Here is a 27,500-nt window from a genome sequence, read left to right on the forward strand (position 1 = left end):
CGTAGTAGGTGCTTGGATGAAGAATGAATGAATGAATGAATGAATGAATGAATGACTATTTAAGATAGAAACTCTGTGAAATGTTTAGAGAATTGCAATGACTTGTCTCTGTTGAAACAAAGAGGATCAAGGTTTGAACACCGGACAGCTATGGTGTTGGAGTGGCCGGACACATGGTATGAGCTGATCAATAGCAGAGATGTGTTTTTGTGGCAGAGGAGAAAAGGTAATCAGCCAAAAGTGCCCTAATTAATATTCTAGCTGGCTCCTTTGTCTGTCTGTCTGTCTGTCTGTCTATCTCTCTCTCTCTCTCTCTCTCTCTCTCTCTCTCTCTCTCTCTCTCTCACAAACACACACACACACACACACACACACACACGAGGTGGGGGGAGCAGGGTACATGGGAGAGGCTTCCCAGAAAGATTTGGGAAATGGTGAACCCGCATTTGAGATTCATCATTCAATCAACAAACACCCTGTGTAGAGACTTACATGCCAAGATAATTTCAGACACTAGAATGTATTTACACTGGAAGGTGTAGAGGAGGAGGGGCAGGGAAGGGTATTCCAGTTACCCACAGCAGTCCTGGAAACAACCTGGCCTATCTGTGTGTAAGGGCCAGGTATGACAAAATTACACGGACTCGGGGAGCCCCTCAAGCTCTGAGGCAACAGAGACCCCGCGTGGATTTAAAGCAGTGCATACACGAAACCCAGTTTTAACTTTAGATGGAGCCTCCCAGCAGCCACGAGAGACCCTCCTGACTGGGAGGAAGAAGATAACAGAATGTCGGGCTGGTGCTGCGGCTCTGACGTACCAGTCAGTGACAGACGGAGGACAGCATAGTGATCTGGAGGGGCAGTAAGCAGAGCAGAGTGGGAGTCACTGGGGACAGTGTCATGGTAGCAAGGATGACCGGTGTGCCTGTCCTGGGCACTTGTAGGAGGATAAGAGATTTCATTCTGAGATCCTCCTGGGGTCCAGGAGAAGAAGCAAAAATTCTGTGTTTATACCTAGCCCTCCTTTGCAGACCTGGCGTCTGCTCCACTACTCAGCCATCTGCCGTACCCCGCCAGAGCTCTTTGGCCTCCTGTCCTTTCCCTAGCAACCCATGCCCACAGAAAGGTCGGTCTCATGGTCACAATGGTGCTTCCCACACTGAGAGAGGGCCAGGCAGCTGGCTTTGTGCTGACAACAATCCTAGCAAGGACAGTGGGCTAAGGAAGCTGGATGTGTGGCACGAGGAGAAGGGCGGGGCTGGCAGCTGCCACTCTAGGAGCTTCACCTCCCATTCTATACCCTTGGTCTCCATGGAAGATGCTAAGCCAGGGTCGTGACTGTTTGCACAGACCTGTCTTTAATCCACGATACTCAAAGGGGAGTGCTTAGGCTGTCTCTGGTCTTACCTGGGCAGGTGAGGGGCGCAGGGGTTCAGTACAAACCTGCCCTTTAGAGGGAAGTGCAGAAACCGAGCAAACAGTCCGCCAGGCTGGAGAAACTACTAGAAAGGCAGTGGAAACTGAAGGGAGGTAGAGAGAGTCCATCAAAATTGGGAGCTTCCGTTGCCAGAGAGGACCCGGAAGTCAGAGGGATGGCGAGGGAGAAGGGGCTGCAGAGGACGCGAAGCTGGGGTTCGTACATCACTCTGCCAGCAACTGAGATCTTGGTGCCCCTGTGAGACAGGAAAGAAGTAGGGGTGCTCAGAACTGCCACTAAGACCCCTTTCTCAGAAGGTGCTTAGTCCTCACCCGAGCCCAGGGCACCAGGAATGGGGGCTTCTTTGACAATTTGAAAGGAAGTGGGCACAGCGTTCTAATACTAACAGCCTGTTATTAAAATCAAGTGCTATTTTGCAAAATGCATTTGCCAGGGAATCGCTAATTACAGGCAAAGCGCGGCTTCGTGTGTTGGTGCCGATTAATCCTGAACGGTTTAAGCAATCGAATTTTATACATATAATTATCATCCAAGATTCACAAAAACAGTAACAAGATGCTCTGAGCTCTGCCCTTGGGGGACTGGGTGGCAGGGATGGGGATGACGGAAGGATGTCCAGACAGGGAGGAATGGTCCAGGTTTGGCTGTTGAGAATCATGTGTGAGCATTTCAACTTGACCCACCTCCTCTTAGCCATCTTTTCCTTCTTCTTCTAAGGCAGAAGAGAGCCTGACAGAGTAGGGTGGGAGGGAAGAGGAGCAGAGCCCATAAAGCAGCTCCTTCACAAGATGCTCCCACACTGACACAGTGCTAACTGACCTTTGAGACAAACACTGGGCTCCCTTCTCGGGTGGCCTTGACTTTGCGTGTGTGAAATGAACTGGCTGGAGGAATTGTGTAGGAGTGAAGGGAGGACTGTTTAGTCCCGTGGTGTCCCCCCCAGTGATGGTGTTAACCAATGGTGGTGCCCAGACGATGGAAGTTGTTCAGCCAGTGGTAATGCCCACTCAGTCAATGGTGTGTCTAGCTGAAGGCGGTGCTGGAAAATTAAGAGTCTCTGGAAGAGAAGCTTCTCATGATCTATACATGTGGAAGGAGACTGACTATTGACAGAATCTCAAAAGAGTCTAGAGTGGGGAGCTATTTAGCTCAGGTTGGCCCGTGGCATATGTATGGTTGGAGGAATGTCTTGATTGTTAACCAAACTCAGCCACTACGGGCAATGTCATTCTGCAAGCTGAATCCTCATCTGTACAGCAGAGGAAGCTAACAAGGGCTGAGATAGCAAGTCAGCAAAAATCTTGGGTGTATCCTCTCTACTTTTGATTGTGACTGTGGCCAGCTGCTTTCCGTTCCTGCCTTGACTTCCCTGCAACAACGGACTACAATTGTAAGTTAAATAAATCCTTTTCTTCTTTAAGCCTCTTCAGGTCCGGATATTTTACCATCACAACAGAAATGAAATTACAACCGCCAGCTTCTTCGCTATCTTCTGCTTTGTGTATCCTGAGGATGACAGGCTACACACACCTGTGACAGTGCAGGAAGGAGACCTGGCATGGGCCTCTGGGCAACAACCAGGAGAATGAGTGGCTCGGATGATGCCCACAGGGCCAGAAGGCTGAGTCTTCCCATGATGAGGGTGGGAAGGGAAAACGCAGGCCCCAGTTGCTGAAGAGAACACCTGCTGTCCCCTCTCTCTTCTCCTGCCTGGAACACTACTGAAAGTTGGGACAAAATAGTTAAGCTGGAGAAGCAAAGGCGTATGTGAAGGGCACCAGAATTTCAGATTTCTGGCCCAGACCCTAGGGCTCTGTAGGTAGGGGCATGTGCAGGAATCCCAGGAGAGCCAGAGTTTTAGAGTCACATTTTAAAGGGAAAGAAAAGACTGGGGGGGAGGGGGCTGAAGCTTTTCCTGGGCTCTCCCTCTGTGTGTGTGTGTGTGTGTGTGTGTAATGGTCCGGAAGCCTGGTCTACTTTGAGACAAGATTCAGCAGGCCCTTCCACCTTTTGAACTATAGTTTCCATGAACAAAAGAAAGAAAGAAAGAAAGAAAGAAAGAAAGAAAGAAAGAAGGAAGGAAAGAAAGAAAGAAAGGAAGAAAGAAAGGGAAAGAAAGAAAGAAAGAAAGAAAGAAAGAAAGAAAGAAAGAAAGAAAGAAAGAAGGCCATGCATGTTTTAAGCATTCTACAAGGTTGACTGGCTGATTATTGGAAGCCAGAATTATCTCAGGCTACCTTAGCCCCTAAATAGACATTTACCACCCACTTCTTTGTGTACCCTGACACCTTTATGACCATTAGGTAAATCCTTTGTAATGTACAGACAGACCCCTAGCTGCTGCCAGCCCGAAGACTAAGCGGGTCATCAGACAGCCTCTGAGCCTAGAGCAGGTTTCCCCACTGTGCCGCCTGATGCCTCCAACCAATCCATTTGCAAACTGCTTTTGATTTATGGGTTTCTTTGTTCTGCTCCTATTAAAAACTTCTTGGGGCTGTTGCATTAGAACACAGTATCTGGGTAACCTGGATCTTCGTCATGGTCCCTAATATTTGTCTCCAGAATAATCTCCCCGACCCAACCTTGTGCGTGTGCGTGCATGTTCACGTCTGTCAATGAGGGTGCAAATGGGTCATAGCGTGGATATAGAGGTCAGAGGTCAACCTCGTGTGTCACAGACTTCTCCACTTCCTCCTTGTTTGAGGCAGGGTCCTTTGCTTCTTCACCTAGCTAGCCTGATGGCTTCCACGAATTTTCCTGTTCAATTGCCATCTCCCCATGGGTGTCCTTGTCATTGTAGATTCGCTTCCTACTGCTGCTGTGCCTGAATCTATGTAGGTTCTAGGAGTCCAAGCTCAGACCCTCTTGCTGCGATGACAAGCACCTAACCACTGAGCATTTTCTTTCTAGCCTTACACTCTTTCCTAGTGCCTTTGAGGAGAGAGTTGTCTCCATCCCACCTCACTCCACATCAACTGTCCCCTGCATCCAGCCGGAGGGAGCTGAGGACTGGAACTCTCCTCAAGTCTCTGCACAGCCCCGCTGATTTGCCACACACTTCCCCAGGCTCGGAAGTCACCCAGAGAGCACAAGGGCGGCCTGCTGCGGGATGTCTTGCTAAGCAAATTACAGCCTCTCAGGGGCGCAGATGACAAACGACCGTCAAATGGCTTGCTTTGCGTATGCAAATGAAGCCGCCAGATTTACATTCATTTGCACCTGATGGGCGTCTGAAATGGATGGATTTGATTTGTGCTTGATCTCTAAGTGTCTAATTTATTAATCAATAAAACGTCATGTACTGGAGCGAGGATCCCCGGCTCCAGCCGGCCTCCATATATGCATGTAAATAACACACCCTCAGTCTCCTTGTTAGGAAAACGCTAATATAAAACTGACAGAGATCCGGAGCTGAAGAATTTTATGAGCCGCTGAGGATTACGTTTTCCCGGCCCATCCTTTGCTCCGCCCCCACCACCCCAGCTCCTCCCACCTGCCGCTCCTCACTCCACACACCGAGGCTCCTCACCTCCTCCTCCAGGAAGTACACTTGTTCCGTCAGCCTTCACACCTCCCAGGCTCTACCCTCTGGGCAGAGAATTTTGCCCCCAAGACCACCCTTAACATAGTCTTCAAGAGATCTCTCCTCTCCAGCTCTGGGCTGAAATTTACCCTCCTCCAGGAACCCCATTGGTTAAATGCTGCCATCTTTAACAGGCATGCGCTTGGTTGTGGTTACCTTGCAGGAGAGGTTGAAAGGTCCTTGTCAGTGCTGTGCTCAAACAGGGCAAACCTCACGGGATGGGGGAAGAGGACTCTAGACTTCCCTGTCTATCATTCTCGCTGGCTTCCATCCTACCAGGTGCTCTGCCACAGGGAAGGTCTTAGAGCTTCAGCTGCCGGTAGATCCATCCCATCCCCTTTCTCGAACCAGGAGCACTAGGTAACGTCTGTTCTAAGAGTGGGAGCACTCGAAGTCAGGGTGAGCGGGAAGGAAACATGGAGCCCTTTTCAGCTCCATGATAGTAAGCGGCACCTTCATCCAACAATTTTGACGACAAGGCTTCCAAGTAGATACTGACTTGGATCTATCAGTAGGAGTCCTGGATTCAGGCTGTCACTCCAAGGGGGCCTGAGGGAGGGCATGCCCCGGTGGGGCAGGTGAAGTACTGCTCAATGGTATTTCAGATATATTCTTGGTGGACAGGCACGCAGACGATAAAAGGCAAGTTTCCATGGAACTTTTGGGGAAAACCTTTTGTGTTTTTTATTCCTCCCTGTATCCTCTCCATCTTCCTGCCCTTTCACCCAGCCCCAATTTAACCCTTCCTATTCCACTATCTACTCTTTAGCTCTCTATACCCTTGTGTTCTATCTCCCCTCTCTTGAAATTCACCCTCTCCTTAGGAATTTACTGACCTCTGTGGGTGTTTTAAATGAAACTCAAATACCCAGATTCAAAGCTAACAAGGTGCAGGACGATCAGCTCTAAATGGGACATTTATATCACATGCCCTTCTTCCAAAGCTCAAGGATCACTGTGGAAGAAAGAGCGGGCATGAAGATTCCAAAAGCCAGAGGTGGTGGATGGCTACAGGGAAACAACGTTTTCTGGACACAGCCGAACGGTTGCGTTTGAACCCACAACAGTTGTAACACCGTGCACAAGCCCTGTGCAAGCTCAAGTCAAAAATCAGCATGGTGAGGAGAGGTGGGCTGAGACGAAATTGGTAACTGGCAGCTGCAAGGAGTCTGAGAAGTTAGTTTTCTCTTAAGAATGCAGCCCTTAGCAGGTCAACCTCCCTCAAGTGGAAGCCCAAACACCACAGAGTAAGTACACAGGCAGCTCAAAGCGGACTCCATGGGTTAAGGAAAAGAAAAAAGGACACAGAGCTGGGGAGGGGTGTGAGAGATGAGGGGGAGGGGAGAGTATGGCCAACACAGCAACAAACTTCTCGAAGAACTCATAGAGAGGAAGGATGGGGGAGGGAGAGGGATAAGGGGATAGGGGAAGGGAAGAGGGGGGAGGGGAGGAAGAGAGAAGTTAGGCAGGGGCTGAGGACTGAGCTCCACAGGAAAGCATTTGTTTAGTATACAGGAGACTGAATTTTATCTCCATCACTGCAAAACAATGACAACAACAGCAACAAGGACGACAAGAGAGATGAATGGGAAGCATGTCTCTAGAAGCTGCCAGGAGAGAGTCTGGTGCTGTGGCCACATTTGGCTTTTTCATTCCTGGGCATCTATCTCAACAAGTGTGTGGACAGCCAAAGGACTGAAGAGAAAGAAGTCTCCCAAAGGAACAAGGGGCAGACCAGCCCCCACCTGTGTTCGGTTTTATTTTGTTCACTTAGCCACCTTGTCCTTATGGAGACATCCATAGGCCTACTCAGAATGGTAAGAGATTCACCTAGAGTCACACCGCTGGTCAGTGGGGGGAGTCGGAAGCTGATCTCAGGTCCTCCTGATCCTTCAACTTCCTAAAGTCTGGACGGTCCTTTGTAGATGATGTGCAGGTCCAAACTAAAAGGGAGGAACTGTATTCCAGATGACTCCTGAAGATGGCTGGACAAGCCTGGTTAAAGACGCAGTGATTAAAGAGAGTTGCAGGGAGGCCACTCTCTTGAACTTGGCCTGAGTTTGACACTCATGGCATAAATTATATCACCCATTCGTGATCAATTAATGACACTATTTTAAAGTTAATTAGAGAAATACAACTTAAGGCCTTGAAAATGGCATGGCTATGCTGATGGGTTGGGTCCAAGTTCAGCAAGTTGATTGGACTACGCTAGGCTGACCCAATAACCTCCTACCACCAGACACAGTGGAAACCCCCACATGAAGGATGCTACTGCTTTAAACTCAAGGCCTCAGCTGCTCCTACAAAGTGGCTGCCACCACTCTGATTTACAAATGACAAAACAACCTCAGAAAGGTTCAGTTACCTGCCCTATGCCACACAGCCTCTAAAGGATGGAGCTGAGATTGGAACTCAGATTTCTCTGAGCTCAGATATTTAACTCTTCTATCTCCTTGAAGGTTAATAAAGGTTGTCAACTCGACTAGACTCAGAGTGGGGTGAGTGTAAACCGTGACTGTGGGTGTGTCAGTCTGGGTGAGGAGGTGTTCAGAGAAGATTAGCTCCTGGGGACTGGAATCACCTCAATGGCTGTCCCTTATACTTGCTCCTTTCTGCCAGTTCGGTCAGAGCAAGGGGCAAGGAAGATATCATCATGATTGTGCTCCTACATGTACCTTAAGGGAATCTTGGGCTGGAGAGATGGCTCCCTGGCTAAGAGCACTGGCCGCTCTTGCAGAGGACCTGAGCTCACTTCTCAGCATCCACACCAGGCTGCTCAGGGGTCACTCATCCCTCCAGCTCTAAGGGATCCAATGCGCTTTCCTGGCTTCATTTTCATGGCATTTGTGTGCTATACACACATTATAGACACATGTAATAAACACACACACACACACACACACCCACACACACACAACACATATACACAAATAAAAAGTTCAAAATAAACCTTAAAAATGGAAAAGAAAGTGAGCCTGTGGTTTCCTGTCTCTAAGCCCTGAACCATAGCGAGGTTGGGACAACGAATCTCAAGTTCTGCTGCTTCTGCCCCAGTGGCTTGGTGAGATGAGGTTGCACAGCCGCATAGGGGAGACTAGCGGTAAACCTGAGGTACTTGCATGTTGGACATTCAGGGCCAGCCTAACAGGATGACCACATGAGGCAGCACCCTGTCACTTGAAAAGGACCTGCAGGGCTGGCAATAATGCCATCGGTATCCAAGTCCTGCTGCCTCTTGTCTCTCTGCTGATGTTCTCTTGGGGATCCGTGGCGGACACAAGTAGTCATGGCCAGGAAGGCTTTCCTGGTTTTCTTTCTGTTGCTGTGATAAAACACTCTGACTATCAGCAACGTGGGGAGGAAAGAGTTAATTTGACTCCTGACCTCCTGGTACCAGTCAATCACTGAAGGAAGCCAGGGAAGTAATTTCTGGCAGGAACCTGGAAGCAAAAACCACCTAGAACTATTGTTTGCTGGCTCACTCACAGGCTCATGCTTAGCTAGCTTGTTTATACAGCTCAAGACCACCTGCCTAGGGAATGACGCTGCCCACAGTGGGCTAGAACCTCCTGTATCAATTAACACTCAAGCAAATTCCAAGCAGATACATTCATAGGACAATGTTGTCTAGACAATTCCTCAATTAAGGTATCCTCTCTCAGATGACTGTGGGCAGTATCAAGTTGACAATTAAGGCTAACCAGGAGAGTTGGCTTGGAGACTCTGAGGCAGGTGCCAAACCTCTGTGGGCTCCGTTTCCCAAGCCAGGCAGTTATGTACGTGTGTGGCGAGGTCCCAGCTGCACCTGACATAGGCAGGAGGTGACAGTTGAGTCTGGTTGACAGGTGCAAGCTTAGCCCTGGGCCCAGGACTCCACACAAGACACCAGCTGCTCTTCCGACCCTGATTTGAAGGCTTCTTTCTGGTCCTGCTGTTTTGAGCCTCTTTGATATGGCAGACACAAGGAGCAGAAGCAGACAACTTTCTTGCTTGTTGGAGTCCCCCAGCACCATGAGATGTTTCAGATTGGGCCCTCCACATGTTGTACTGCAGGTCCAAGGTCAGCAGACAGAGAAGGGATGGAAGCTAAGGGGGGCTTCAGGTCGGTGGTCTTGGCATCACTTGAGATCCTTTCTCCTCACAGACAGCTTTGTGTGGGTGGTGGCCAGCCTTACTGGGGTCATCATCCCCACAAATAACTTGGATAGACTTCTAACTCAGCACAGCTTGTATCCCCCCCACCCCAGTGTAAACATCGTGTACCCAGGGATTGGTCACACACTGTGACGCCCACATCTCCCAACACAATCGTTTACCCTCAACTCAACGATTTCCGTTTTACAAGACAACATTGCTTGCTTCACATCTTAATATAATAGCCCTATGATACCTGTATTGAGCCTCGTGTCATAGATGGAGAGACTCCATCAGAGAGGTTAAATCTCACACCTAAAAACACACAGCTTGGAAGAGGTCCAGTTGAAGCCTAACTCCAAGTTATCTGGTTCAACAGCCTTCCCCCTGGTCCTGTCTTCCCTACACCTGAGGAAGCCTGCACCTCCTTGAGGAAGCAGCTAAAGTGAGTGGCTCCCCACCAGGCCCTTCTGGTATCCCAGCTGGAACTCATTCATTTCTCTTCTGTCACTTTAACTTCCACTGATCATGGCAGGAGGAGACTATTATAATCATTATTTATGTACGTGGTGCATCTTCCACTGTGGTGGGAGCTATAAAGAGCAGAACGCAGGCTATTCTGAACCCAGGATGGAGTTAACAACAGCCTCGAAGTGGGGGGAGGTCCCCAGCACCTCAGGCTTACTCAAGCCCTTGTTTCTGTCACCTGGACTGTTGGCTAAGCACCACAAAGAGCCTGCTGTCTGTAGGTCAGAATTCTGCAGCAAGCATTCGGAGATCCTGGCATTTGGACAACACTGGTGGGTGGGGTGTTTCTCTGTGGTCCTGGGATATCTTGAGGAAGTTTTGTAAACTGAGTCTCCGGGTTTTTGTCTCCGTGTCTCTGCCTCTCCTCCTTTCTCATCTCTTTTGTCTTGTCTTTCCCTTAATTGGATAAAATACAGAACCAAAATATATTTTCCTATTACTTGATGTACAGTTTGCATTTTTAAAAATCTGTTCCCTGCTCTAAAAAGTATCTGAGTGGGATGTTTTCATCTTTACTTCTGTCTTGTTCAAACACACACATGCGTGCGCACACACGCACATTGTCAGGGGGCAGTGATCAAATTACATGGCCCTCAAGCCATCCTTTTTGAGAAATCAATTGTTGACTATTTACAGAAAACATAAGATTCTGCTTGTACCCCTGGGGTTCCTTAAAAGTGCAACTCATGGCCCCTACCACCAGGTCAAGCCAACCTGCACCAACCGATAGGGAGCAGTGGCCCAAGCATCCCTTAGAAAAAAGGGTAGAGTCAGTCACTGTATATGGGGACCTGGTACACAGACAAAAGTGTCAAACCAGCCTTGCACACACAGACCCTACGGTTGAGGGAAATAGGTACATGTGCTTCAAGTTATTAACAAACAGTATCAAGAAAAATGTCTCCACATCCAGTATACAATTTAAATCATGTATTATATTTTATTTGTTTTGTAGGTCGAAGGGCTTGTGTCTGGAGTCAGAGGACAACGTGGGGAATTGGTCCTGCCCTTCTACCATGTGGGCCTCAGGATCAAACTCAGGTATTCAAGCTCCACATAGGCGGTTTCACCCTCTGAGAAACAGACAAAGGAGATTCACCCAGGTTAGATGGCAACGATCTGCCATTTTATATATGGGACTTGAGCTGTGTGGACCTTGGCACCTGTGGGGATCATGGGTCCAGTCCCTCTTGGTGTCTGCTCCTTTGTCCCAATGCATGGACAGCTAACGTGAGGCACAAAGGAACCAAGAAGCCTGCTCCAAGCCACATAGAGCCTCAGAACTGGAACCCACTGGACTCGGGCTTTGAGTCTCAACTGGAACTGACTGGTCAGCCTCCTTCCCTTGGGCAGCCATGCTTTGGGTATGAGTTACCCCTGCAAGCAAGAAGTCATCAGGAGGGCCTCCTTTAACCCCAAGGCCTGTGTGCAATGTGATCACAACAGACCCAGGTCTTCGGAATCTTTGCGGCTCTGCCAGCCAGTCACAGGAGCAGATGATGAAAGTGCCCCGTGGGAGGCACCCTGGGCATTAACAGCCAGACTGCCTGGTAGTTAGTATCATCATCATTATGACAGCTACAATTGCTCATCTTAAGTTAGGAGGCTGCAGCTGTGCCCAAATGCTTGGGTGGATCTAAGGGCAGCCTGAAACCTGAACTATGACCTGGACCCGAGTTCAGAAGGGGAGCAAGAAGCAAGGCCCGGATTGTCCTTGTCAGTGCCCTGGTGGCCTCAAGGCATGGACATGAAGTGTCTGGAGCTAGGAGACATCCCCACAGCTATGCTGTAACCCTGGTACCCACCAGGGTCTGTCACCTCTCATCCAAATGCCTCCTCTGTGGGTGGGAGGAGTGTTGGGAAGGAGCTCCATGGTCCCTACTGCCTACTGCAGACTCCTGAGAGCTGAGGTGCTCTGAAAGGTTCAGCTGCTACCAGAGGGGTACAGGGAGGAGAAAAGAGGGCAGGAAAGAATGAAATCCACAGTTGCTGATTGTGCAGACTCAGAAAGAGGCCAGAGACTGGTGACGCTGGAGAACCCGGACCTGCCAACACTGTCTTTGACATGCACAATGCAGAGACGGAGAAAAAAAAAGCAATTCGATTAGGGAAAGGGGATGAGAAAGGCAAGGAGACGGAGGTGACCTGCTTTTGCAGCTGGCTCAGCGATGCAGAAGCAGATGGGTCTGGCCAGAATTGCAGCGCTAGGAAGATATTTTACTGGCCTAGGCTGGAGTCAGGTGAGAGAGAAAGGAAAAGAAAGGAGGTTGATGTCAGATGCCACTACCTGTGACCAGTCACACAGGGGCATCTATTCCAGCCCAGGCAGAGGGGCAAGAACCTGGGAAGGATCGCAAGGCTTTGCAGTTTGTCCAGAGAAAGAGGCAGGTTCTCAAAGTCTCAGTCTGAGACACAGTGTGTCCTCAGGGAGCTTCCAAGGGAGACATGGCCTGTCCTCAGCAAGACTCAGTCTGAGGTGGGAAATAAGCCCCACTTTTAAGGATCTTTAGGCTGAATCTAGTGTCATAACTTCCCTGAAGAGACGTGCATACATACAGCTTCTGTTTTGCACAAGTGCCGTGAAACCTTCTGTAGATTTGGGACGTAGGATGTAGCATGGTGGATGGGTTAAGGGCTGGACTACAGTAGTGACCAGGAAGGATGAGGAGAAATTCTTCGCAATCTGTACTTGACTGGGAACTATGCAGAGATGGGACTGGGGAAACTGAAGACCTGCTTGAGAGACAGGAGAGCTAACTTAGGGTGCTCTGCAACTTTTACCAAGGACCCAGAAATCAAGAGAAGACCTGTGTCTAGGTTACTTTTCCATTGATGTGAAAAGACCCCATGACCAGGAAAACTTAAAGAAGAAAGGATTTCGGAGGGCTTACAGTTCCAGAGGACTAGAGTCCATGACCAGGGCAGGGAGCAAGGCAGCAGGCAGGCAGGTGCGGTATGAGAGCAATATCTGAGAGCTTATCCTTATCTATAAGCAGGGGCCAAAGAGAGACACTAGGAATAGTATGGACTTTTGAAACCTCATTGCCCATCCCCATTGGCACACCTCCTCTGACAAGGCCACACTTCCCAATCTTTCCCAAAACATTCCACTAACGGGGTAGAGGGGTCAAAAATATGAGCCCATGGAAACAATTATCATTCAAACCTACACAATCTGCCCCACAGATGGCCATTAAGAATCTAAGGTAAGGTTGGGTGTTACAGCCAAGGTTTTAATCTTATTTCGTGTCCCAAGGAAAGGAATTCCTTAGAAAAATCAGTGTATAGCTGAAACACTAATCCCACAAGTGGCCTTTACTTCCTTAACAACTCTTTGTTAGTTGTTAGTTTCTTAACAAGAGTCTTTTGTTCCTTAATAACTCTTTTGCAGGTCTGCTGGTAGAAATTTCTCTATACCCCACACTATAAGCTAGGTATGGCATTCTTCAATATCTGTGGACGATTGGTTCCAAGACCTTCAAATGGCGTGTACAAAATAGCACAATGTGGGCTGTCAAGGCAGTTCAGTAGGTAAAGACTTGCTACCAAGCCTGGTAACCTGAGTTCCAATCCTGTGACCCATGTAGTGGACGGAGAGAACCTGCTCTATCAAGTTGTCCTCTTGACCTCCATGTATGCCACTGCAGCATATGAATACACACACACACACACACACACACACACACACACACACACACGTGTGCATGCTCCTATGTGCATGTGCACACACACACATGCATATGTATATACAAACACATGCACAAATGCACATGTGCACACACATATGTGCATGCTCACACACATGCGCGCACACACATGCACACCAGACAGACATTTTAAAGTAAATACTTGACATAAATAAGCAACATAAGGGAGGAAGGTGTCTTAGTTCCAAGTTCCAGAGAGTTCAGTCTATGCGTCTTGGCCCCATGTCTGAAGACAGATCATATCAGAAGGATCATGTGGTTAGGAAGGTTCTTTACCTCAGGACAGACAGGAAGTGGAGGATGGGGGACTAGGATACTACAGAACTCTTCCTAAACACATCTCCTGATAACCTACTTCCTCCAGCTGTGCCCCACTTTCTAAAGCTTCCAGAACCTCCTGAATTAGCTCCATCAGTTGGGGACCAAACAGTCAACACAAGAGTCTACTGGGGAGGAGGATTCATACCCAAACCAGCATTCTCAATACTCACAGCTCACACACTTCCTCCCAGACTCTTCGGAGACTCTCTGGATTACTTCCTATAGCTCATACATGGCATGTAAATAGTTCGTTATTAGACTCTATTGTATAAGGAATTAAGACAAGCACCAAGCCTGTGCAGGTCTGTGGACATTCTCTCCTGTGAGATGTTTGCCCCTGAGGTGGTCTGAGCTAGAGGCTATGCATGCAGCATGTGGCACTGGCTGTGAGATGAGAGTCAAGCAACTCTCACCCTCAATGCCTGGGACCAGCCCTGCTTCAGATTTCAGAGTTTTTTCAAGTTGGTCAATAGCTGTGTAGACTTAACCAGCCCAAGTATCTGTTATTCGAATATCTGGTCTAAAGTGTTGTCGACACTCCTGTGTATGTACACGTGTGCATGTGCATCACTGATAACACAGTTATAATATGTACTTGTGTGTACTGCATACCTGCAAACACTTGTGCACAGGTATGTGTGTACATGTGCACACCTCCAGCAAGAACAGAGGTCACCTTTGGTTATCTTCCTCTATTGCTCTCTCTCTTATTTTCAGAGACAGGATCTGTCATCGAAGCTGGATTCAGCTATGGTTGGTGGTCAGGGACCCACCTCTCTCTGCTTCCTCAGCACTGGGGTTGCGGGTACTTGCTACCACTCCAAGCTTTGGTGTGGGTCCTGGATACCAAACTTAGGTCCCACACAGTAAGCCCTTTACCAACTGAGCCATCTCCTTACCCACCAAAATCTGAATGGTTTTAAACAGGGTGTCGGATGTGGCACTTCAGGTTTTCAGAACAGGGATGTTCGATCTAAGTTACTATTCCTAATTTCTCTAGTTCCCACACTAGATTAAAAACCTGAAGCACATGGGGCTGGAGAGACGGCTCGGTGATTAAGAGAGCTCGCTGCTCCTGCAGAGGATCCAGGTTTGGTTCCAAGAACCCACATAACTCACAACCACCTGTAACTCCAGTTCCAGGGGAACCAAAAGGATCTGACGCCCTCTTTCTGCCTCCATGGGTCCTGAACACACACAAATTCAGGTAGGCACACACAGGTACACATAAATAAGAAAAACGTAGGACGCAAACAAACACAAGATACAAACAGTGTAAGCAACGTGTCCAAGGTACAAAACTAGCCACGGCAGAGTTAGAATCTGATCCAGGGCTTCTGTTCCATTGGGTGTCTATTCTTTATTTGATTACTACCAGAGCCTAGGAGCTCACTACTCCACAAGAGGCCCAGGTACCCTGGCACAGTCTGAAGCCATGACAAAGTCATTTCACCCTAGCTTATAAAGCTTAGGAGCCAGTAACCACACTGATGCCTCCAGGACAGATAATTAATAGTTTCCTGTTAGAAGATTGCATTTCCTAGCTTCACTTGGAAATGCATTTCTACCCTGATAAGGGGCAGCAACCCACCTTCCTCTATAGACATTTTGGCCATCTGCACACGTGGGTGATAAAATGCTCCCTCAAAGTGAATAAACTCGGTCCTACCTAAGGTCAGAGCAAGCCTCTCTTTCCTCTGCCTTCTCTGTACAGCTGCCTTTCAAAAACCTAATGCTGCTTATACTTGGGACAGCATGTGGAGGCCCTGCTACTAGCAGGAGGCTTCAAGCCTTTATTCAAGGACCTGAACAAAGGTCCCTTTCTCTCCACAGCTCTTTCTCTCACTGCCTCTGCCCTTTCTCACTCACCTTGTTGTCTCACCCCAATATAGTCTAACTTAGGTGGGAGGTCACTCTGTACTCAACCTGAAGACACAGGAAACACAGCAAAATCCCAGAGCAAGGTCATTCACTGGACCTAACCCAGAGGTGCCCTAGCTAGGTCAAGGAGCTCACCGAAGCGTTCTTACCTAAGACCCACTTGGTCAAAGGCACCAGAGATTTTCCTCTGGCTACAAGAACTACTCAGTCAGCCAGAAAGCTCTGGGAACCTTCCACTGGCCCTGTGGTACCTTAACCCTGAATTATAGCAGTTGGGGTTTCTCTGTTACATTCCAGGTGTGTTTGGTCATTTCAGGACCTAGAGGATGCTTTAAGCAATTGGACTTTGACCTCTGTACTAGAGTTTATGCCTCACCTGCTCCAAAATTTCACTCAGTAGAAGATTCCACTAGTTAAGACTGGCTGAGAATTTCTGGAATTCTCCACTGGCCCAAAACTAAATACTCTGAAAACCTTCCACTGGCCCAGACATCTTAAGTCTGGGGTTCACTGGAGTCCCGGAATTGAAATGGCCACTGCTGGGCCAAAGTTGGATCTTTTGACTCTTAATATCTGAACTGACTTAATAACTCCATAGGGCATAATGACAGCATGGTCTAGACTCACAGTTTACCATAATCTTTCTCAAGGCCCTTGCTTACAACCACACTCAGAATCAGAATGCCCACTGTTTCTTCTGGGCCTCCGAACCTGCATCCATGCAGTTCCAACCACTCTTAACTGAGACAGCACAGCACTCTTCCATGTAACTCCTGCCTCTTCTGCCTATGCTTTGGGCCCACTTGTGTTCTGCCTCTCCAAGCCTGGGAAGCCCTGCTTGTCTCTGTAACAGGTACGAGGCAAAACCATTTCAGGTTGTCTGCTCCACACACAGACACACCCAAACTGGATATAGATCTGTAGGTCACTGGGTTCAGTTTTACAGAGATTCAAATGTTTTATGGGTATGGATAATATTGAAAAAAATTAGCCCCAGGCATGGCGGCACACACCTTTAACCTGGGAGACAAAGACAGGAAGGTAGATCTCTTAGTTAAAGGCTAAATCTGGTCCACAGAGTAAGTTCCAGGTCAGCTAGTGCTGGACAGAGAAACCCTGCCTCAAAGAAAGAAAGAGAGAAAGAAAGGAAGGAAGAAAGAAGAAAGGAAGAGAGAAAATAGGAGGGGAGGGGAGGGAAGGGGAGGGGAGGAGAGGAGAGGAGAGGAGAGGAATTCCATGTTCTACCCTACCGAGAATGAGGCTGTTTCTGGAGTTGGATTTTGGCCTATCTGCCCCAGATCCAAGTATGTTTGCTTAAAAGTTTCCTTCAAAGTCTCTGTCTTGGGTCAGGTCAGCCACCTGACTCTGCTACAGGGTAAAGAAGGGAACGGAACAGTCTAAGAAACGACACTTTGCACTGGAGAACAACTAAAAAGTAAACTGTTTCTTATAGCAGTTACAAATGGCAAAGTGTTTAACTCTCTTCTTCCCATTCTGAGTATTCTCAAAGCTTTGCCTGAAGCCTCACCATTCTGTAGTTTGTGATTTGTACGTTCATTGAGTGTGTCTTACACAGGGTGTATAGATAATCTTAATTTGCAATAATCGCCATGCTACAGTTTGCTACAGTACCGTGTTGGTAACTGGGATTCAGCTCTTGTTAACAAAAAAAAAAGTGCCTCATAAACTCCCCTTGGACTACATGTGGTGGGCTGGCATCTGGCTGATGACCCAGACTTACCTTGGAGTAAGTAACAACCTTGTGGCTTGCTGACATCTTGACTGGTAACCTCAATAGGCTAGAAGCATGTCATGTGATTTTACACCCATCTTTGTTAAAGTGATCATGTGATAGCCCTCTGTTTGTCCCCCGCCCCCCCCCCCCCATGGCTTGTTTTAAAACTAGGTCATACGAAAATTTGATATTTTTGCTATCTTTATTAAGATTCAGCTATCTGGGGAAACTGAGTAATATACAAAGCTAGAATTTTCTAAAAGTACCAGTCTCTTGGTAAATTGTATTTATGGTTTAAAGTTTATTTTGATAATTAGGGACTTTTAACTGAATAATTATATACTCTAAGGCTCAAACTTAGTGGAATAAAATTGTAAAATTGAAATCTTATGAAAGGTACCAACTTATTTTAGACTGTTAAAAAATAATTGAGATGTACAAGTTAATGGTCAGTCATACTAAGTATAAATGTAATTTGTTTACAGAGACAAACTTTTGGGAAAGACTAATTTTTATCTCCCATTATATAGTATTTTGTGTATGTTGTCAACGCTAAGCCAGAAACAAGTCAAAACAAGTTTGAAGTTAACTTAAAGTTTGTTTAATATAAAACGTATTTAGAATCAGACACACGAAAATTTGTTTATAAAAGACTGAATGCTTGCATAAAGTGTGCTAATTTATAGTATACATGCATGGCAGGAAGCCACCAGGCTCTAACAGTTGCCTTGGATGGAGCACCATCGCACCAGAGTGAGTTGCCTGAGAGCCTTATTACAGGACACGGAAATAAGACCAGGCAGAAGTCCGCTGCTTCTGCCTCCAGCTACGTAAGCCTGACCAGCTCTGGCTATGTGGGCCTGACCAAAAAACCCTCTTCCTTAGCTGAAGATGCGTTACTCCTCACATCTCAGATGACAGGGGGTGGTGGGTGGATTCTCAGATTTCTGCACCCACATCCTAAATGTCTCAAACAACAGAAAGCAGACAGCAACCACCCCATCCTCATTGTCTTCCAAACTGACATGGGAAGACGCTTGGTGGTCTAGAACTTTGCCTATCTACAAAAGGAGTGAAGAGTTGGCTTTGGCCTTCTCTGTCAGTGCAGTCTATGCTACATGTAATTTATTTATTACAGTCTTGACATGACTGCTTTCACAGCTCACCTGCTGGTTCAATGTATGCAATGAAAACATACAGATTTTTAAATGTTGTATTAATAAAGTTAATTTTAGAAAACTTTGGAGAGTGGATCATTTCTCTTGACATGGCAGTCGCTGCTTCAGTGACTTAGGACGGTCTAGAATGTTCTAGAGGAATGCCTGTTGAGGAAAAATCAAGGCAGTCTCTGTCCCTGGGAGTATACTTTTTAAGTTGGAAACAATTTCTTTTGGAGGAAAACAACTTAGAATTAAACTGTCTCTTTACACAGCCAGACAATATAAATATGTTTAATGGGTATAGGTACACAATTCAATGTTTAACAAAAATATATACTGTCATGTTTTCAAACACTAGATAAGGTCACTTAAGGTAACAGTTCCAAGTTTTGAAATCTTACCTTATCAAACTGTTTCTAACCAAAAGTTGTGTTTTACTCGAGACACTCTGTTTTTGTTCACTAAATATTAGCTGGTGTTGTTAATATTTGAAACAAATATATGAAGTTTTCCATATGTAAAAGCAGGGAATATCACTTGGACACTTTCTGCTCATATTTATTTCTTCGATGCTGACTTTAACTGACTTCTTCTCCAAGGCTTCCGGGTGCCTGCTCCTTATGCAGGAGACTGAGGTAACAGCAGCTAATTAGTTACCTTATCCTTCTACTGAACACAGTCCTGCCGCTTGCCCAATTACTGTTAACTCATATTAATCCTGATGCGAAAGGTTTTCTGATGTAACTGTGTCTCTTAATGTTCCCTGAAAAGCTGTACCGCTATTTGCCTCCTGACTCACTTCCTGGATCTCTGCCAACTGTTAAGTGCTATCATGGCCCCTTGGTTGGACCGTCTTCTGAGGACCTCTAAATTCAGTTCTCCTCATCTCCCATCTGTCAGCCTTGGATCACCCGCTGAGAGATGAACACCCCTAAAGCCCTGAAAGTGAACGAATGTGTCTTGGGCCATCCGGCTATCCCTCTTCTCACCATTGAGAACATTGTTTTGGGGTCTCAGAATGGAAACAGCTGAACTAGAGCCTTCTTAGCATCAGTTAACCTCTCTGTCTCCCCAAATCAGATCTGCTTAACATCAGTCAGGGTCAGTCCGACTCCTTGACTGCTGCTGTCCTGCAAGGTTATAAAGAACCAAATCTGACAGCTGCTAAGATGGGACCTCTGCCCTTCTTAGTGCTGCTTCCGTTCCAACAAATCCTAACAGGTTTCACTGGATCCTAAAGATACAGGCACCAGACAAAAGTCCCTTCTGCTTTCTCCCCTTGACCATTCTTCTCTCTGTTATCCCTCTACCTATGCTTTTCACCCTGTCTTTTAAAGGTTCTACTTACTGAATTTCACCTTACACCCAAACAACATGTCCCGCACAAGCCCTCCCTGGAGCGCTCATGCTGCAACAGCTCCATGTGTTCCTGACACATCCACAAAAAGCCCTTTTCAACGCTGTGGAGAAAATGGCTAAAAGGAGCCTTCTTCCCTTACACCCTGACCCAGATACAATTCTTTACATTGATTCTGTATTTTCCCATTTCCTTGCTTCATGCCCCCTGCTACCTCTGCCAGCTCAGTTTGGTCCAACAGTCCTGCAATGGGACTAGTCATTGTCACCCTGAGTCAACTCTGTGCCCACTTCCTCTCACGGTCCACTCCATTTCTCCTCACTCTCTTCCCCCATCCTTCAACCTTCCCAGAAAATCTCTTGGCTCTACTCTATAACCAAAGCATCTGCTTACATCCCTCTAATGACAATTCCCCAGGTCTCTCTAGGAATACAGGACAGCAACCACCGAATACATTCAGCCAGACAAGTTAAGAATCCCTTCTGCTATGTGACCAGAAGGCACCCTCTTTAATGGATCCAGGACTACGATGTCCGACAAAGACCTTCCTCAGCAGAAAACAGCTAAAACTCCCTGCCCCACATGTTTTATATCCTCATATATCCTCACAGTAATGATAGTTTATTGCTCAAAGACTAATTTTCCTGCTTCCCTTGTGGGCTAAGGAAGTCATACCCACCCCTTTAAGGAGCCACATCCCACCTTCCTCCGTGGGCATTTTGGTCATCTGCACAAGTGGGTGACAAGATGCCCCTTTACTGGGAATAAACAGGGTCCAAGCTTCTGTCTGCCTTCTATCTCTCTGCAGCTGTGCTTAAATAGCGCCCCCTGGGGGGTGGGTGGGGGATGGCAGTCACAACTGGGCCACATCAAAGTGTAGCCAGGTGCCACTACAAAAACCAAAGCCAAGAAGTTTCCCGAGAGCATATCTCACAGAGATGAGGGGGATCCACCACTGGGAGATATCTGGTGCTCCTTCCTTCAGGATGCCTCCCTGGCTAACCCTGCCCTATCTGATTCCGAAGCCCCAGTAAGTGGAGGTGGGGACTTGATTGCCTCTGGAATCCCTTCCCTTTCAAACATGGAGACCTAGTCATATGACCGACCCCAGTAAGCCCCTTTGAATCCCCACCTGCCATTATGGAATCCAGGGTCCCCCAGAAATCACAAAGACAAATGGATGCATGAAGCCCCTCTCTTGAGCCCCATCACAGCCTCTGTGCCTTGCTCAGCTTGTTCAGGTGTTAGGTCTGGGTTCGAGGCTCCTATAGACCCTTCCCCGCCTCTGCTTTCTATTCACCCTGGGCCTTTCCTTGCTATCCAAGGATTAACAGAGGAAAACGTTGAATTCATTCAGTACTGTGAGGAGGTAAATTCCAGGAGACTGGGCACTGGGGTCCTGGGGAATGACTGGGACAGCAAAATAAGAGGGGATAGGGTGGGACTGTATGGGTGATGATAACTGAGGCCAGAGGGAGTAGTCTTCTCTTCCAGCACTCTCTCCCCACCCGCTCCCCCATGCAACCCCCAGCCCTTCCCCCTGCCAGCTCCTTCTAGAAAAGGAAGCTTTCCCCAGCCAGAATTCTGGCACCAGACATGAATTATCATAAACACAATGATTTCAATTAGCAGGAGACTGGCTGACAAGGAGAAGAAATCCTCGCTCTCTGAACCTTTACACCCACCTTGCTGCAGCAGCAAGCAAGTCGGCTACCACTCCCTCTAGAGACATCATCTCTTGCCTCGAGCCCCAGGCACCAGAGATCCTAGTCACTCCTTTCCCCCATCTCACGTTCCCAAGGGACACCCCATCCCACCCCAAGTCGCCCCATGGTGTCTTATCCCCTTGGGCAATCCAGAGCCACCTCTGTGGACAGCTGTCTGCCTTCTTTCAGGCTTAGAGACCCCTATTCCATGTCATAGTCAGGGTAGAGGCCATGGGGAGGGAGCAGGCCAGTTCTGGAAGCTTCCTTAGGTTTCTGGCTCAGTATCCTTGGTTGTTATATTTCTTTTCAGCAATGTTTTGTGAGCAGAGCTAGGGTGATGGCTCAGCTTGTAAAGCACTTACCATGTAAGCACAAGGGCCCGACTGAGTGCCAAGCTCAGATCCCATGTGAAAATGTAGAAGCTCGCTTGTAAACTCAGTACTGAGGAATTAGAAGCAGGAGGACCCTGCCTCTAGCCTGTTTGGTCAATTCTACGCCAATAGGACATCCTTTCTCAATGAATAATGTGTAAGGCAGCTGAAGAACGGCAACCGTGGTTGTCTTGTGTCCTCCACATGCATGTATACAGATGTGTAGAATGTATCCTCCACATGCATGTATACAGATGTGTAGAATGTATCCTCCACATGCATGTATACAGATGTGTAGAATGTATCCTCCACATGCATGTATACAGATGTGTAGAATGTATCCTCCACATGCATGTATACAGATGTGTAGAATGTATCCTCCACATGCATGTATACAAATGTGTAGAATGTATCCTCCACATGCATGTATACAGATGTGTAGAATGTATCCTCCACATGCACCTCCACATGCACCAGGAACACACACATACAGCACACACATATACACACACAAACACATACACAAGCACACACACAGCATAGATATACGCACATATACAGACACACAAACATACACATACATTCACACACACACACAGCACACTCACACAGCATACATATACCATAGACATACACAAAAGTGCACGCGCGCACACACACACACACACACACACACACACACCATAGATACACAGAAACACACAGATATACAAGCACACACTCACATATACACACGAGGACATACTCACACATACACATAAGCACATACACACATGCTCAAAAGCACAGATTATTTCTCCTGAGGAGTGACTTTAGTGATACCTCTTAATTTTTTTTAAATAAGATTTATTTATTTTTTATATGTGAGTACACTGTCTCTGTCTTCAGACACAGCAGGAGAGGGCATCAGACCTCATTACAGATGGCTATGAGCCACCATGTGGTTGCTGGGAATTGAACTCAGGTCCTCTGAGAGCAGTCAGTGCTCTTAACCGCCATCTCTCCAGCCCCAAGTTTGTTTGTTTAAAAGATCTATTTATCGTTTTTAATTATGCGTGTGTGCCCATGTGTCTGTGTGAGTAGGGGTGTGTGCGTGTGAGTACAGAGGTGTCATATGCAGCTGGAGTGCAGTTGAGCCATTGGTCATGAGTTCTGGAACTTTGCAAAAGCAATGTGTGCTCCTAACTGCTGAGCCATCTCTTTAATTTTAGGCAGTCTTTTACCTTCTGGTTTCTCCTCTCCCCAGGTTCTTCAGTTTCTAATGCCACAAGGCACCTGATAGCCCAGTCCTCATCCCAACCTGTCCCCAACTCCAAGTGGCCACTTCTGTCTATGCCATCTACTCGCAAGTCAGACCTCCAAAGGCAGAGGCTGAGAACAGCCATCAGTTGTCCACATCCAGAGCCTTCCTAGACAGAGCTAGAGGTCGCCTCCTGTTTCAGGGGTCGAGGACCCTCTTCCTGTCAACAGTGCTCCAGAGGCACCATTTCTCCAACTTTAATCATCTTGATGTTTCTTTCCTGACAGTTACTGACAAGGGGTCACTGTAAGCCAACACTAACTGTTGGCGGAACAAGAAGAAAGGAGACAGGAAGATGAGAAAATGGGTTCTCTCAGCAGCCTGGAGAGACGACCAGGTTCTCTTCGTCCTTCACTTAATAGCCCATGAGAACCCGCTGCAGGCCAGGCACAGTCCTAGGACCTGTGGGAGTAGCAGAGACAATACAGCCTCCCACCCTCAGGAGCATCCCCACAAGCTGCTAAGGTGCCCAGACACCCACTTCAGCAACACTGCACCCAAGCCTGCCCAGCACAGGGCCAGGATCACTGGAGAAAGCTCTGTGTTCTGAGTAGAGAACCAAAGGAGAGCTGAACTTGCATATAGGATAAGGAGACCTTAGGCACAGAGGTAAGAGCCTGTTCCCAGCATCCTCATGGTGGCTCACAACCATCTGTAACTCCTGGTCTAATGTACCATCTTATGTGGACATGCTAGGCAGCTACAGGGTGCACATATGCACATTCAGGCAAAAGAGGTATACAAGTAAGATAAAATGATCATTTGGAAACACTTTAAGGAGACCTTAGGTGGGGAAAGCTGAGGTCTTAGTTTTATCATAATCCTTGTTCTATTTGTTATAGAACAGTGATTAGTGGAACAAGTCTGCTAATACCCAGAGTTCCCCTGTGACCAGCAGAGTGTAGGCCTCTGCCCTCTTCAGTCACCTCTCTCAGATCCCAATGGGGTCACAGCCCAGTGTATAAACGACACTCAGGGTCCTGGTCCTCTGTAGCTGTGGCTACAGAGTGCACTCACTGAAGGACTGCGTTTGACTTGGGCCTCCCTTTAGCTTAGCAGCCAACCACCTGTGTGAATACGGGAAAGCCTCCTTAATACTCCATGGTTTGGTTTCCGTGTTAGATTTTCGGGAAAATACTGTACTTGGCACTATCATTACTGTGACGGTTTCTATATGCTCAGCCCAGGGAGTGGCGCTATTAGAAGGTGTGGGCTTGTTGGAGTGGGTGTGGCCTTGTTGAAGTGGGTGTGGCCTTGTTGGGGTAGGTGTGGCCTTGTTGGGGTAGGTGCAGCCTTTGTTGGAGTAGGTGTGGCCTTGTTGGAGTAGGTGTGTCACTGTGGGCGTGGGCTTTAAGACCCTTCTCCTAGCTGCCTGGAAGTGAGTCTTTTCCTAGCAGCCTTCAGATGAAGATGTAGAACTCTCAGCTCCCCCTGCATCATGCCTGCCTGGATGCTGTCATGCTCCTGCCTTGATGATAATGGACTGAACCTCTGACCCTGTAAGACGGCCCCAATTAAATGTTGTCCTTACAAGAGTTGCCTCGGTCATGGTGTCTGTTCACAGCAGTAAGACCTTAACTAAGACAGTTACTAATATAACATTCCAGGGCTGGAGATGTAGTTCAGATCAGAGAGGGCATTTAGTGTGTACAAGACCCTGCGTTCAATCTCAAGCATGGCATAAATTAGACATGGTGGTGCACAGCTCTAACCTTAGCACTTAGGAAGCAGAGGTCTGGAGGATCGGAAGTTCAAGGCCATCCTTGGCCTCATAGTGAGTCAGAGGCTAGCCTGGGCTACATAAGTCCTTGGCATTTAATACGCATTTTGGAAGGATCATCACTTGGGTACGTGATAGTAGTTCTAAATCCTCTCATTCTTCCCTCTGGGTTTCAGGGCTGCCGTCTTTGAAACAACAGGTTGAATCTATGCCTCTCCATGAGGGGTGGTATCTTCTAAACCTAGACCCTTGGAGTCTTCTCCTTCCCCATCAGCACTGGGGAGCCTGAGCATCACCGCACCCCGGAGGCCTGAGCCAGGGAGAAGGAAGCAGAGGGGGAGCTCTCAGAGCCCATGGATCTTTTTCTGTATGGATCTGCTGTGACTGGGAGTGAGGGGAAGGAAGATGTGATGTCACCCTAAGGGGCTGCCAGCTGTCGCTGCAGTAGTCCTGGAGGCAGAGAATATAATGAACATAACAGTATTTCCATTCTGCGAGAGAACAGTGCATGAGGCTGTGCCTTTCCCTGAGCCCCTTGCAATGTGTCTCCACCACCACTCCATCTCCTTTCCTTGCTACAGGAGTCTCCAACTACCCTCGGAGGCCAAAGGGGCACAGTGGAGGCCATTGGTGACAGGATGGCAAGCTTCTATGTTGGAACAGGATATATCTGATAAGTAAATTTCTTCCTTAGCTTCCTTGGGAGCTGAGAGGAGTCCGACTGGCTGTAGGAAGCCACTGGGGTCAGGAAGGAATGAGGTGTCTCTCCAGGAAAAGACCAGGGCTGTGAGGTTGTGAGTCCTGGCCTAGGCAGGGCCTTAAGTGCCAGTTCCTCCCTACATGCTGAGGCAGAAGGATGGCTGTGCTCCCAGAGTACAACTGTAGAACTGGGGATACGTTCTCTCTGCCACAAGTTCAACCTTCTGACTCCAGCTTTCCCCTTAAGGAACCTAGTCTGGAACCATGAAAGCACGCTCTTGTTGAACAGATTATACCTCCAATATTCTGCTGTCATAGCTTGTGCAGGGTGGCACACCCCGGAGCACTTGTGTGAGCATGTCTGGAAGTCTAGTCCTTGCCCTCACCTCCGTCAAGCCACCAGAGGACCATCTTTGCCAGAGGCAGGGAAAGAAAACAGCCTGACTACCCTGTTCCCTGTGAGCCAGGTTGACTATGCCCTGTGGATGTGTCTGTGAGACCCTGGTTGTTCTGAAGGCATCCCAGAGAGGAGTCCCTTTGATGGAACACAGTGCACATTGAGGGGTGGATAAAAGCAGATATCAGGGTGTTGGAGACAAAACCTCAGAGCCTCCTCTCTACAGCTTAAGAATGAAGGAGCTGGTGACTAGCTCAGTCAGGAAACTACTGGCCTTGTAAACATGAGGACCTGTATTCAACCCTAGAATCCATTGAAAAACAGAAAAATCAGATGCAGTGGCAAAGGCTTGCGATACCAGCACTGGGGAGGTAGACATGGGTGAATCCCCAGAACTCATTGGCCAACCAGACTGACCAGCAGCAAGCTCAGGTCCCAGTGAGAGATCTGTTCTCCCCAAATAAGGACTGTTCCAGAAGAATCATCCACGGATGTTGTCCTCTGGTCCCCACACATGCACATGCATATGTATAACAAAGTGATGCACACACATACACACACAAACACACACACACAGATGGACATACACAATATAAATTTGCACACATAGTTGCACTCACATGTACCCACACACATGCACACACATTACAGGTGCACACACCCGCACATGCAAGCACAGGCACACACATGCACACACAGGCACACTCACATACATACATACACACACATGCATTCATGTGCACACATGCATGCACACATGTGTACACACACAGGTGCACACACATGGACATGGACACACACATGCACACATAGGTGCACACACATGCACCCACACATGCCTGTACACACACACACACAGGTGCACACACAGGTGCACACAGACCCATGTGTTCACACACATGCATGCACACACATTTACATACACAGGTGTACACACATGGACATGCACACACACATGGACATGCACATGCATGCACACACGCACATACATTTGCACACACAGGTGCTCGAACAGAAATGCATGCACACACATGTACACACAGGTGCACACACATGTACCCACACACATGCACACACACATGTACATACACAAGTACGCACACACACACACAGAATAAAGATGCAGAGCAGGCCAAGGCATTGGGACTAAACCCAAAGATCCCTGGCAAGGTCTCAGATACACTGACCAAAGGTACAGTGACAGGTCTCAGCCACCCTAAGTGGGATGTTCTTGCTTGCAGAAGATGCTGAGAAACATGGCAGCAGCTTGTGCCAGAACAGAGGTGTCGAAATCCAGCACCTCCCGCTAGAGACCGGTGCCAAACAGTGGGCCTGCAGGCCGCAGAGAGGCTCTCGCTGTGTTCTTCAAACATATGCATCATCAGACACCATGACAGCTTAACTGGCAGACAGCCAGAGGCACACCCTGCCTGTGCACAGAGCCCACACATCTATACACT

The 27,500-nt window shown here is 47.8% G+C and overlaps 1 protein-coding gene and 1 long non-coding RNA gene across 4 annotated transcripts in view; one reads left to right on the forward strand and one right to left on the reverse strand.

Moving 5' to 3' along the window:
- Lrfn2 (leucine rich repeat and fibronectin type III domain containing 2) overlaps positions 1-27,500 on the reverse strand; it is a 170,946-nt gene that overhangs the window by 100,135 nt on the left and 43,311 nt on the right. The window lies entirely within an intron of this gene.
- On the forward strand, positions 1,595-4,751 carry LOC148003609 (uncharacterized). Its single transcript, XR_015629008.1, has 2 exons — positions 1,595-2,828; positions 4,349-4,751. It is a non-coding gene; the product is annotated as an uncharacterized LOC148003609 (long non-coding RNA).

This window comes from Rattus norvegicus, chromosome 9 (assembly GCF_021556685.1).
Source record: "Rattus norvegicus strain SHRSP/BbbUtx chromosome 9, alternate assembly SHRSP_T2T, whole genome shotgun sequence".
Classification (NCBI taxonomy): domain Eukaryota; kingdom Metazoa; phylum Chordata; class Mammalia; order Rodentia; family Muridae; genus Rattus; species Rattus norvegicus.